The 12,686-nt window shown below is 43.6% G+C and overlaps 1 protein-coding gene across 4 annotated transcripts in view; it reads right to left on the bottom strand.

Moving 5' to 3' along the window:
* The window catches only part of ADTRP (androgen dependent TFPI regulating protein), a 128,175-nt gene that overhangs the window by 32,649 nt on the left and 82,840 nt on the right, over positions 1-12,686 (bottom strand). The window lies entirely within an intron of this gene.

The following is a 12,686-nucleotide window of genomic DNA, read 5'->3' as shown; positions in this document are numbered from 1 at the left end:
TCCTAAGGCCTCAAACTATAAAATTACCGGTGAGTAACACAGGGAAACTCTTCACGACATCAGAGCAGGCAAAGACTTCTTAAGTAAGCACCCCGAAGCAGAGGCAAGAATCCCAAAAATAGACAGGTGAGATTATATCAGGTTAAAAAGCTTCTGCTCAGCAAAAGAAACAATAGAGTGAACCAGCAACCCTCCAAATGAGAGAATATATTTGCAAACTATGCTTCAGACAAGGGACTGATAACCAGAATATACAGGGAGCTCAAGTGGCTTACCCCCCCCCTTTAAAAAGATAAACCCAATTAAAAGATGAGCAAATGGGCTAAATTATCTAAGAGAGAGTTTAAATGAGATAACTTTCTAAAGAAGACATATGAGCAGCCAAAAAGCATATGAAAAAATGCTCAGGATTTCTTATCAGAAGGGAGATGCAAATCAAAACCACAATGAAATACCACCTAATCCCAGTCAGAATGGCAAAGATTAAAAAAAAAAAAAAAGAAAGATAAGCGTTAGCGAGGCCGTGCTGAAAAGAAAACACTCCTCCACCTTTGGTGAGAATGTAAATTAGTACAACCACTGTGGAGAACAATATGGAAGTTCCACAAAGACCTACGAATAGAACTACCATATGATCCAGCAATTCCACTCCTGGGTATCTACCTAAAGGATAGGAGAATGCTCAGTTGGAAACGCGCTTGCAGCATTATTTATCATCGCTAAGACATGGAACTAACCTAAATGTCCACAAACAGATGAAGGGATTGAAAAAGTGTGGCACATATACACTATGGAATACTACTTAGCCATTAAAAACGAGATCCTAATATTTGATAGAAAGTGGAAAAATATGGAAGATTTACTGCTGAGTGAAGCAAGCCAGACTATGAAAAAGAGACATCGTATGTCCCTACTTACTATATACCAAATCTCCTCACTTCAAGTCAGAAATGGAAATATTGGAGGATATGAAAGCATGGAGAGCAGTTGTAGATACTGGAGATAGTGTGGGAAGAGGGTGTGATGTGGAGGAGGATGAGAAGAAGGCAATCAGGGAGAAAATAGGGAGCCAAGGCCTTTAAGGGTCACAGAAATGGAGGATTGTCTGTTGATGATCATGTGTACGATAATACCTTTAACTGGACTGATGTGCAGTGTATTCAAGCTGGAAAAAATCATTTTACAAGCTGTGGTGATGTACAGTGATTGAATGTGTAAGATAAATTAAAAAATAAAAATGAAAGACAGAAGTAAATAAACTAAAGGCATTTGGAAAAAGTAGGAAAAAAGGATTTTTTAAATTAACTTATGGCATATTGAAAAGATTTATTTTTACTTAAAAAAAATGGAATCCTTCACAAAATCTCCTCAGGGACAAACACATGATCAAAACATCAATTAAAACTTAAATGTAAATACAGCAGATACAGAAATGGAGGCAAAACAAACCTTAATAGAACACCATAATAACTAGGCTGAATTAGGTTCCTTAAGCTTGAAAACTGCATGCAGTAATGACATGCAGTAATAGTTGTTTTGCAAATCCTAGTAAGGCAATCCTTGGTTTTGATTTTACCTAGTGAAAACTTTTCTCTCATCCCCTTAATAACTTCTCCCTCTGCAGTTTCTGCCTCTAATGCCCTACAAAAGAGGAACCATGGGGATGATCTCTGACATGTTCCTGGGAATATTTTGCTTCCAGGAGCAGGGGCCACCTGTATTTTCTACGTTCTTCAAAATATTAAAGGTGCAGTTTGGGGTCAGCATGTGGTGTGGTGGTTAAGGAGCTGGAGTCCATGTGGGCAACCACGATTCAAGTCTTGGACCCAGTGGCTTGAAAATCACACCAGGCTTGTGTGTACATGCCCAAAATCCCAGGAGGAGAATGGAGAAGGGATTATACCATGGCCATCCGCAGTGTGTGTGTGTGGGGGGGGTGATTTCCTACTTTCCCTCTCTGTCTCTCTCTGGTGAGTGAACGCACCTTATGACGGGAAACCTTTTGGTTTACATAAATCTGATGTATGGAAATCTAGAAATGTACACAGAGGACATAGAGCTCATACCTCTAGGAGACTTAAAAAAAAATAAAACAAACTCTTGCATCTTAGCTAAATTCTGGAGTCTTTCCCATCTCACATACTAAAGTTTTAAAGGAAAATTGGATTTGTAAAAATTCCCTTTCCACTGTCTAGAAACTAGAGTGCACCAACTCCAGGGCACTGTAATTAAAGAGTTAATGTTACAATGCCTGGGGACTAGGGAGATACACCACCCACAGATAGGCCAGTGCTTCTCTTTGATCTTCACACTTTACCTAGGTGGACTGACACAGGTCACCCCGCCTACAAACAGCAGTTAAAAACCGACCGCCTTATTTACCGCAAAGGGTAGTAATGTTTGCAATTTACTATGAAATGTATCAAAAAAAGATGAAATAATAGACAGATGGATGGACTTATGACTAAGCAAAACCAGTAAATTAGGAATAGAGGAATCTAAGTGGTAGGTGACACAGACGTTCACATGTGAAATTCTTTCACCCTTCCTTTATTTTGGAAATTTTTCATAATAAAGCATTGGGGCGAAGAGAAAATAGTCTTGACTGATCTACAAAGAGAAATGAGTGCTCCACTGGGCCCAAGAAGAAAAGCATACCATTAGTTATGAGCTCTGACATGAACTGAACAGGTGGGTTGAAAGGATCTTCAAAGTGACTTTTTGCCCACTACGCTGTTGTCTTTCATGTTAATATGTAGTTAGACCAGCAACTCAAAGCATCATTCTCTACCAGGAGGCTTGTTGGCTCTTTGGATTCTGCCCAGTTAAGGATAAGAGAAAAGAACTGGGAACTTAGAGCTCCACAACCAGAATGCATCTGCCTCTTCGTCGTGTCTTCTTCTTCTCTCCTTCTCTCTCTCCCTCCACTTCTCCCAAGAATTTAATTTCCTTCTTCTAGTTGAGCTCTCCTTGGCAATAACAACACCCTGGACATCTTCTGGAATAGCTGGCTCATTCCTTTACTCTTCAGGTCCAATCTTCCCATCACCTTACTAGCTTTTCCTTATTTGGGTGCACACAATCAGGTACATATTTCGGCATGTTGAAATCAGATCACTTTTCTCAAACAAGTTTCACATCCCCTACTCAAAAGCCACCTGTGTTTGGGACCAGCAGATGGCAGAGTGGTTACGTCGCTGGACTCCCACATAGTTGACCCTAGTTTGAGTATGGACCTGGTAGCTTAAAACTCATGCGGTACGTGTGTGCGTGCGAGCCTGAAATCTTGAGAGAAGAATGGAGGAGAATGGATTGTGGTGTGGCCATTCTGCCTGGGGGGTGATTTCTTGCTTTCTGACTCTCTGTCTTTTTCTGTCTCTCTGGTGAGCACATGCACCCTGTAGCAAAAATCTCTCTGAAAGACAAAACAAAACCTTCTGTGGCTCTCTGTCCCCTCTGCTACTGTCTAAATTCCTTCCCAACCTCATCTTTCTCTCATTTTCAATCACAACAGGCTCCATCCCTTCTATTCAAACTGGTCTTTTTATTATCCTTTGTGTTTCAATCTGTTTCCTTCCCTAGAAATAGTCTCAGTTTTTTCATTTTCTTAACTCTTTAATTTTTCTCTCCCCATATACCTTTGAGATACCTTACCAAAAAAAGCTCATAATTAACATAAGAGGATACAAAAGAAAAAGTAAGACTCTCCTAGCAGAGAACACAACGCCAACCAGGAGCCTTACATGTTCAAATTTAGCAATAGGATTCTAGACCGCCAAAGTCAAAAGAGAGAAATGGAATGTGCATGGTTTCTTTGTCTTTCTTAGGTTATAGTGCACATGTGCACCCCAGAGGAAGGGGGGGGAGTGAGAAATCACCCCCAGGAAGATGACCACAGTACAATCCTGTCTCCTCTTGCAACTTTGGGCATGCGCAAACACAAACCTGGCACCATCTTCAAGCCGCCAGGTTCTGGACTCCAAACGCATACTTAGCCATGCGGGATCCAGTGTCCCAAGCTCCAGGCCACATGCTAGTCCCCATAGCTCCTCTTTTTAAGAAAAAATAAAGTGTTTTCTCTTGTAATTAGGTCTGAAGGAAATGTTCCCCATTACATTTCATTTAGGATGCACTAAGCATTATGGTGATCTTAACAGTGTCCCCAGAACAAACAGTTCAGACTTCTAGATTTCACAGACGAATAATATCTGAAGGCAAAATAATAAAACACAGTCTAGTGAAGGGGATCCTGTCAGTAAGGAGATAATATTGTATAATTACGTAGCCCACTGTGATCATAGCAGTAGATGAATCCCAGAAGTACCAATTTCCCCAGAGGTATTTTGTTTTTTTCTAATTGTGAGTCAGTATTTTATTCTTTGTTTAAAGCCTGGTGTGCAAGATACTATACACTGTTGATGACGCAGAGATCTAAATACTTAGAGAAATAAAAGGTATCAGTATACCATTGACATTTTATTGCCAACAAGAAGGTTTTCTAAGGGAGTCATCCTGCCTCTCAGGGCTGTGCAACTGCAGCCTTTCTGCCTCCCTGAGGTCACGTTACATTATACCTGCCTTTCCTGGGATGCTGACTCTCCTGTCCATACTCAAATCTGTGCTCTGCACCAGACTCCAGTGCTCAATGATACTGTTTTTCTTTTTATATTGATAAATTTCATGTGATACTTTTCTGTTTTCACTGAGATTATAAATTCTTTTTTTTTTTTTAGAAAAAGAGATTTTTGCTATAGGGCACTTGTGCTCACCAGAGAGACAGAAAGTGAGAAATCCCCTCCCTGCCAGGGGAGATGACCACTCTGCAATCTCTTCTCCATTCTCCTCTTAAGATTCTGGGCATGCATGCACACGCATCCAACATAGTTTCAAGCTGCAAGGTCCAGGACTCAAATCATGGTCAGCCACATGGGAGTCTATTGTACCATCTGCTGGTCCCAAGATTAGAAATTATTTGAGGGCAAAACTCTCCTCTGCTATTTTTCAGGATTCTCCTCCAGCTTCTGCTTATAAAATTTTAAAATTGTTTTTTCCTTTCTTTTTCTTTGCTTCCTTCCTTCTTTTTCTCCCTCCCTCTGTCCCTTCCTTCCTTCCTTTCTTCCTCTCTCCCTTTATGAGAGAGAGAAAAAGAAAAGAAAACAAAACAAAACATCCTCATCAGGATCTCATTAAGCCGTTCTCATCCTCTTCCCAGCCTTCCAGCTCCTCAGAATCTGAGGTACCTGGCCCATTTTCAGGTTGGTGGAGGATCTGAACCCCCAGTTGGACATATGGCTTTCAGCCTTACAAAGCTTTTGAATTAGCACTGTGCCATGGCGGCTCGACCTTGACTGGGTCCTGACATGGCCTGCAGAAAGCTGGTGACTGCTGACTGGTCCTCTTCCTTTGTTTCTCCACTCCTCCCAGCCTCACCCCCTAATTACTCTCCTGCTTGAAGACCTAAGTTCTCTCTCACCATGGAGCCAACCTCACATGTCTTCCCATCTCTTCTGGCCGTCTCACTTTACAGGGCTCAGGGACTCTTGGCTGAATCCCCAAACTTTGGCAGGTGCACCTCCTCGGAGAGGTTGTGCTCATTCCTATCACAACATCGCACGAGGCTATTGGCCCGATACTGGCCAAGGCCTTCCAGAGACAGACAGAACTCCAGGCTTTGGGCCCATATTCTCTCCAGGGCCTAGCCTAGTGCTTAACCGGCACTGGCGACTTAGTGGTGGCATTAACGCATGAGCCAATGAGACAATCACACAGGGCAGAAGACAAAGAGGAGAGCTTCACCTTGCCAAAAAACCCACAACCCAGACCAGTTTTCTGGGCAACTGCGGCCACACAGCAAACCATATCTGGCACAACAGGGTTGCAGACTCAATGCCACTTCCAGCTGCTCACCTTTGCCTTTTCTCATAGCTGTATGGGGCACCCCAAGTCCTAGAATTGGGTGTTGAGGAGTCACGGGGAAGCCCAGGAGCAACTGCGGCTCCTGGAAGAGTTTTGGGTGCCCATGTGATGGTAGCTGAATTACAGACTCAAGGGTGGGACACGGCCAGGTGGGAGTGGGCAGCCCTGCAGGAGCTGGAAGGGGCATGGCCAGCAGAGGCTGTCTTTGAACATCCTGGACTCACTGCTCTGTGGCCCTCTTTTCTGAGGCTGGGCCAGTGGAAAACCCAACAGGCTTCGCAGGGTACCTGCTCCAAACCCCTCCTCTTCATCATCCCTAGTCCGCCCTTCCTCCACGTCTCTTGGATCCATACGCTGTGCTTGGAGACTTGTTTTGAAGACAGAGACAGATGGGCAGCTCTCTAGAAAGCTGCTCCAAGTTGGAGGAAGGAGATTGTTCTTTTCAAGAAAGAGGAAGTTTAGGAAGCACGGGGATGGCTCTTGCTTTAGAGGTTCTGTGTCTCGGGGCATCAACCCCTCCTCCCCAACATCTTATCTAGATGTCAGAAAGACCTCAGAACGTCAGGCAGCTGGTTTCCCTGGGTGATCCGAGTGACTCAGGAAAGCAAACATCCCGTACGCTTAAACTCCAGGACAAAGTTCCAAACCCTCCATGTGACTGATCCCAGGATGGGCCCGTTTCTGCACTTTGTCCTCCCAGCCTCTGGGTTTTCCTTGCTGATCCATCAGGGTGTTCTCAAGGGACTTGCCAGTTGCTCTGCCAGAATGACTATTGCGGGTTGGCAGGTGGTATGGTAGTTAAGGCTCTGGATTCCCACATGGCCAACCACAGTTCAGGCCCTGGACCTGGAAGCTTGCTTTCTCTCTCTCTCTCTCTCTCTTGCTGGTCAAATTGAATAACAATAATAAATAAAATTAAAAAATTCTTTTAAAAAATGGCTGCTGCTGGCAGGTGATTTTCCTAACTGCGTGTGATCAGTTAATTTAGGATTCGTCTGTGTGTGCTTGTGGTAGGGGCCACATGAACTTAGCACTGGGGCCACTCGCCTATGGAGAAAAAGATGGCTGAGGGAAGGGCACCTACAGGTAAAAAAGAAGAAGAAGAAGAAGAAAAAAAGATGTTTTCCTGGGAAATAGCCTCATGCGATAGCCATCGAACATCTTGTGACACTACAGTTCTCTCAGCACTCCAGGCCATTGAAAAGTACATGTGACAGAGATTTTGAAACAGAGAAATATTAATGAATTTCAGCTTATATATATTGTAAACCTACTGTGTTTCCCTGGGGCCAGGCTAGTCCTAGATTATTATGTAGTGGGAGCTCTGAAAGTGTTAGACAACGGGAAGTAGCATTAGTTCAAGCTCCTGGAGTCCACAGTGAAAGTGAATTAGTCCAGAGCTGGCAGGTGGTGTAGTGATTAAGGTGCTAGGCTTCTATGTAGCAGACCTCGGTTCAAGTCCTGGACCTGGCAGTTTGAAAATTATGCTGATGCATGTGGGCCTAAAATTCTGAGAGAAGAATGGAGGAGAAGGGATTTCAGTAAGCCCCCCGACCCCCCAAGGTGAATTCTCACTTTCCCTCTCTCTCTGCTGAGCATACGTACATAGCCTATAGCAAAAATTTAAAGAGGAAAGAAAAAAAAAGAAGAAAAAAAAGAGAGTAAGTCCTTGCAAAGAGCTACTTCCCTCTTGTAAGGATCACTAGGTCCAAGTTTTTCTGTCCTAAAAGACAACAATTTTTCTTCAACAGCTTTTGTTTCCTTCTAAGCTGTGTCTGATTATCTCGTAGTGAGCCATTCAACGGTGTTTTGTTTCCAAACAAACACTTGTTTTAATATTTTTATGAAAAACAGATACCTAGAGAACACAGACTACTTTTTCAACTATGAACTTTTTTTTTTGGTTTTGCTTGCTTAGAATCCAAAAACAAAGCAAACAAAATGAAAAGGCTATCCACAGGATATCAAACCGAAGCTATCCAGGAGGAGAGTCGATAAATACGTTTGGCACTTAGAGGAGTCTAGCTAGACACAGAGTTTTGGGAGCCATCAGAGTGTAGATGTAATTTTTTAAACTGGCAGGAGATGAGATGACTCAAAGTGAGAGGAATAGAGGATTTAGGAATGAACACTTTTTTTTTTTCCTTTTTGGAGACACTTTTGCTATGGGGCATGTGCACTCGCCAGAAAGACAGAAAGAGACAGAGAGACAGAAAGTGAGAAATCATTCCCCAGAGGGATGGCCACACCGCAATCTCTTCTCCTCCATTGTCCTCTCAGGATCTTGGGCACACACGCACATGCACCCAGCGTGAGTTTAAGCCACTGGGTCTGGGACTTGAACCGTGGTCACCTACATGGGAGTCCAGCAATGTAGCCATTACGCCAACTGCTGATCCCAGGAGTGAACACTTTCAAAAGGCAACAGTAAAGTCAGGTTTGCCACCCTTTCCACACTGACGTGTTATAGCAGGTGATGATGGTGTTTTGTGTTGGGGGACCATCCTGTGTGCAGTGGGAGGTTGAACAGTGTCCTTGGCTTCCACCACATAGATGCTCGTAGCCCATACTCCACTCCCACCCCAGTTGTGAAGATCAAAACTCCAGACATTGCCACGTGATCCCTGCAAAGCACAAGTCTTTGGCAAACGATTGTCCAGAGTCATTATAAAGTCTGGAGGTAAGGCAAAGGGGGAAAGAAAATAATTCGCCAAAGATGTGATCCAGTGTGTCCCACATTGAGGCAGTTGTTCAGACATCAGCACCAAGGGCCCGCCATGGTGACATAGGGGTGATGCAATGGTCTGTGACTCTGGACCCACCTGGGAAGGTCCTGGGTTTGTATCCTGAGGTCTCATTGTCACATTGCAGGCATGCGTGTGCCCGTGACTCTGGTTGGCTGGGGCTGGGGGTGGATCATGGCGTGAAGACTCTGTGGTAGGTGCCTCTTCCCCCTCCTCCACTATCTTTCTTTCAAACAGTTAATTAATAAACTTAAAAATTAAACCAAAAAAACCCCCCAAAAACCTGAGGACTAACTCTACTGGGTTTAGAGGCAAGAAGTCTGTTGGTGAGTACGAGGAGCTTGATGCTCGAGCTCCCAAGCTGTCTGTCCTTCCATACAGGCTATGTCCTCCTGCATTTCCTCTCCTGGACCTTCATATTTCAGTCTCTCCATAGTGTTCTTAGACGTAGACTCTGGAGCCTGAGCACTGGGGAAGATGTCTCCAGGACTATTGTTGCCACCTGACTTACAATCTTAGAAGGCAGGCAGAAATCTCAATAGGTTCATACATGTAACATTTGGGAACCTACAGGCAGGACAAATGGGTGACAAGTCTGCTTGCTCAGAACCTTCTGCTGATCTGAGAACACAAGCCTGGGGCATTGAGACAAACTTCCCGTGACCAAGAAACTCGGCTCACTTCCTTTTCACGGTCTTAGGGAAAACAAAAACAAAATTCTCAAAAGGTCACAAAATTCCTTCTTACCACAGATAAATAATATATGGCTTTTCAGAGTTCCTATATGTATTTGGGGAAAGATGCCAAGATGCCAAAAACTCACAAGTTGTATTATTCCTAATCTATTCATACTAGGAGAACTCCCTGGAATATCCCTCTGAAATGATTGTGTACTTATTGTTTTCCAAGCTCAGAGGGGGAAAAAATGGTTTTTGTTTTGTTTTGTTTCATTTTGTTTTGTTTCGTTTTGTTTTAGAGTGTGTGTTTGTGCTTCAAATCTGTTTTAGCTTTCAAATCTGAATGTTCACTGATAAACCTGTTTCTAGTGAGAGGAATAGAGGATTTAGGAATGAACACTTTTTTTTTTTCCTTTTTGGAGACACTTTTGCTATGGGGCATGTGCACTCGCCAGAAAGACAGAAAGAGACAGAGAGACAGAAAGTGAGAAATCATTCCCCAGAGGGATGGCCACACCGCAATCTCTTCTCCTCCATTGTCCTCTCAGGATCTTGGGCACACACGCACATGCACCCAGCGTGAGTTTAAGCCACTGGGTCTGGGACTTGAACCGTGGTCACCTACATGGGAGTCCAGCAATGTAGCCATTACGCCAACTGCTGATCCCAGGAGTGAACACTTTCAAAAGGCAACAGTAAAGTCAGGTTTGCCACCCTTTCCACACTGACGTGTTATAGCAGGTGATGATGGTGTTTTGTGTTGGGGGACCATCCTGTGTGCAGTGGGAGGTTGAACAGTGTCCTTGGCTTCCACCACATAGATGCTCGTAGCCCATACTCCACTCCCACCCCAGTTGTGAAGATCAAAACTCCAGACATTGCCACGTGATCCCTGCAAAGCACAATCGACCTCAGTTGAGAATTCTTGATTTGAAGAATAGGCAAAAGAAGAGTCTTTTGCAAACGATTTTCCAGAGTCATTATAAAGTCTGGAGGTAAGGCAAAGGGGGAAAGAAAATAATTCGCCAAAGATGTGATCCAGTGTGTCCCACATTGAGGCAGTTGTTCAGACATCAGCACCAAGGGCCCGCCATGGTGACATAGGGGTGATGCAATGGTCTGTGACTCTGGACCCACCTGGGAAGGTCCTGGGTTTGTATCCTGAGGTCTCATTGTCACATTGCAGGCATGCGTGTGCCCGTGACTCTGGTTGGCTGGGGCTGGGGGTGGATCATGGCGTGAAGACTCTGTGGTAGGTGCCTCTTCCCCCTCCTCCACTATCTTTCTTTCAAACAGTTAATTAATAAACTTAAAAATTAAACCAAAAAAACCCCCCAAAAACCTGAGGACTAACTCTACTGGGTTTAGAGGCAAGAAGTCTGTTGGTGAGTACGAGGAGCTTGATGCTCGAGCTCCCAAGCTGTCTGTCCTTCCATACAGGCTATGTCCTCCTGCATTTCCTCTCCTGGACCTTCATATTTCAGTCTCTCCATAGTGTTCTTAGACGTAGACTCTGGAGCCTGAGCACTGGGGAAGATGTCTCCAGGACTATTGTTGCCACCTGACTTACAATCTTAGAAGGCAGGCAGAAATCTCAATAGGTTCATACATGTAACATTTGGGAACCTACAGGCAGGACAAATGGGTGACAAGTCTGCTTGCTCAGAACCTTCTGCTGATCTGAGAACACAAGCCTGGGGCATTGAGACAAACTTCCCGTGACCAAGAAACTCGGCTCACTTCCTTTTCACGGTCTTAGGGAAAACAAAAACAAAATTCTCAAAAGGTCACAAAATTCCTTCTTACCACAGATAAATAATATATGGCTTTTCAGAGTTCCTATATGTATTTGGGGAAAGATGCCAAGATGCCAAAAACTCACAAGTTGTATTATTCCTAATCTATTCATACTAGGAGAACTCCCTGGAATATCCCTCTGAAATGATTGTGTACTTATTGTTTTCCAAGCTCAGAGGGGGAAAAAATGGTTTTTGTTTTGTTTTGTTTCATTTTGTTTTGTTTCGTTTTGTTTTAGAGTGTGTGTTTGTGCTTCAAATCTGTTTTAGCTTTCAAATCTGAATGTTCACTGATAAACCTGTTTCTACTAAGAAAGTGAAATGCTGAAAACTCCCTTGCACTTCTGAGCTTATATTTTAATTTTATTTATTAATTTTTAGAGAGTTTTTTTTGTTTGTTTGTTTTACTATAGGACTTATGTGCTCACTGGAGAGACAGAGAGAGACAGAAAGATGAAAAGTAAGAAATCACACACACACACACACACACACACACCCTAGGGAGGATGGTCATGCCACAATCCCTTCTTCTCCATTCTTCTCTTGGGGTCTTGGCCATGCACGCACACATGCCCAGTGTGAGTTTCAAGTCTCTGGGTCTGGGACTTGAACCACAGTCAATTATTTGGGAGTATAGTGATATAACCATTTCACCATCTACTGCTCCCAAGGCTTATATTTTTAAATGTCCTCTCAATTTGAGTAGATCCTTGATTACTATTAAACTGTCTAAGTTTTGATTCCATGGCAGCCATCAAAGAACATTCTATCTGTGGTGCTCCACAACCATGAGTTTGCTCTTCACAGGCACAAGTGATGACACTGTCACTCGCCACTTAGTCCACCCTCAGGAACCCATGGTGGACATCATTGACCATGTCTCCAGCGCAGTGCTGACCCAGCCATGAGAAGGAAGAGAGAAGTTGGCCTTCCCACACTGGGACAGAGGTAAAAAGAGGCTGGGTGTTTTTCTGTTGTTGTTTTTGCCTATTTTTCCCCCCCATTCCTCCCCTTTCCCACCTCTTTTTATACCTCTGTGATTTCTCCATTCCTCTTCTTAATTTTGGACCCTGACCTGATGGCTTTTTAAACTGACCACAAGTATGCAGCTACCTACTTGGCATCTGAAAATGGAATCACAGAGAAGAAGCAGCCTGGAAGATTTTGCCAGGGGGCATATCTACCTTCAAGTCACCACCCTGATGAGAACAAACATGATTTTTTTCCCTTCAACAAAATAGATGTAATTACTATGAGTCTACGTATCTTTTTAAACATAAATCAGTTACTAATATATCACCAACATATATGTCTAAGATATGACAAGCCCCACAGATATTTCAAGGTATCACGGAACTCTCTAGAATTTTCTTCACTTATAACTTTCTTTCTCTTTCTTTTTTTTTAAAGAGAAATTTTTCCTATAGGGTGTGTGTCCTTGCTGGAGAGACAGAGACAGAGAGACAGAAAGCAAGAAATCACCCCCTGAGGGGATGGCCACACCGCAATCCCTTCTTGACTGTCCTCTCGGGATCTTGGAAATGCACACACAC

The sequence above is a fragment of the Tupaia chinensis genome, unplaced genomic scaffold (genome assembly GCF_000334495.1).
Source record: "Tupaia chinensis unplaced genomic scaffold, TupChi_1.0 Scaffold000048_1, whole genome shotgun sequence".
Lineage (NCBI taxonomy): Eukaryota > Metazoa > Chordata > Mammalia > Scandentia > Tupaiidae > Tupaia > Tupaia belangeri.
The sequence above is the reverse complement of the archived record's forward strand: the minus strand, read 5'-3'. Positions and strand labels throughout refer to the sequence as shown.